Here is a 1,381-nt window from a genome sequence, read left to right as displayed (position 1 = left end):
GAGGGAACTCTTCTTAATATTTTGACACCAAAATCATGTCGATACACCTTACCGACTGCGAGTAAAGCCACCCACGCTTTAACTTGACAGACTGTATATGTAGACGCTCATGCCTATTTCTATACATCCCGGCTTTAATTTAAATGTCGGCGGGCATGACTAACCTAACTTTTGGAAGTTGCATTAGGAAGTTATAATTTTATTCTATTAAATGTAAGAAATTTGGAAATTAGGTAAATATTGTTTCAATTGGTTTCCTTATTAACAATTATTTAGGCTAATATCGCAAAGCGAATAGTTGCTTTGACAGGTATTTAGGTGGCGGACGGCGCGATTCAAAACTCCACAAATCTGCATGAGCCAAAATTCAGTCTCCAAATGATACTTTCTCCTAGATTCCCACATGGGCACCTACGTTCAGAGGAAGACATCTGAGACATGAAAATTCTCTCAAATGATCATTGGGAGCCGAATGAAATTTGAGCTGCAACAAATTTAACACCAGCGTTTTTTTGTGTACCAGCGGTTTCTAAAACAACATATCGCCCGACACCACGAATACACCCAACACCAACAATAAGAGTAACTAATCATTCTATGCCACTATGCACTAGAGCGGAAATGAGGTGCTATAAATGTAACATAATAGGTCATATGTCAAATCGATGCGTACAAAATTAAAATACAAATTTTCGAATTCTTTACGGACAGAAGCGTCCACCCAACAGATTAAACAACTTACAAGAGAACCAGGAAAATTAATTAAACTCCGAAGACATAACTCAAGAGAAAGAGAGCGAGCAAATAGAAAACGAGTATTTAGCCGAATCTCTGCAATCAATGGACGATTACAATACATCGTCGGGAGACATAGAGACGGAGAGCAATACAAACTACTTGTAGATTCAGGAGATTCAATAAGTATAATAAAAAGTTCTCATGTACCAGTAAATTCCTAAAGAATAGAACTCAGGAAAAAGTTTGTAATAGGTAAAGACGAGCACCTATCAATACAAGCAACCCATAGTACCTACTTAGAAAAAACCCATCTTTTTCACATCGTAGATGATGACTTTCCCCTTCCAGAAGAAGGAATTATAGGATTACCCTTCTTTCAAATGTACAAAAGATATGCACTTACTTCAAAGTATTTGGTTTTAAAAAATAAAAAATTACCCCTTCATGACGACGGAGAATACATTTTACAAAATTTAAGTACAATTTGTAGAATTAAATTGAATGAACAAAACCATGACATTTCGATAGAAAATGAAAAGGTTTTCAAATTCTTTATGTCTTACGGTCCAATCGTAAATCGAGAAAATAAATATGAGTCAAAAAAACATGTTCTTCGAAACTCAGATATTTATTTTATAGATAA

General features: G+C 35.2%; 1 protein-coding gene across 1 annotated transcript in view; it reads left to right on the top strand.

The window, feature by feature from the left end:
* The window catches only part of LOC117179080 (luciferin 4-monooxygenase-like), an 11,565-nt gene that overhangs the window by 6,555 nt on the left and 3,629 nt on the right, over positions 1-1,381 (top strand). The window lies entirely within an intron of this gene.

This window comes from Belonocnema kinseyi, chromosome 1 (assembly GCF_010883055.1).
Source record: "Belonocnema kinseyi isolate 2016_QV_RU_SX_M_011 chromosome 1, B_treatae_v1, whole genome shotgun sequence".
NCBI classification, from domain to species: Eukaryota; Metazoa; Arthropoda; class Insecta; order Hymenoptera; family Cynipidae; genus Belonocnema; species Belonocnema kinseyi.
This window is presented reverse-complemented; position numbering and strand designations above follow the sequence as displayed.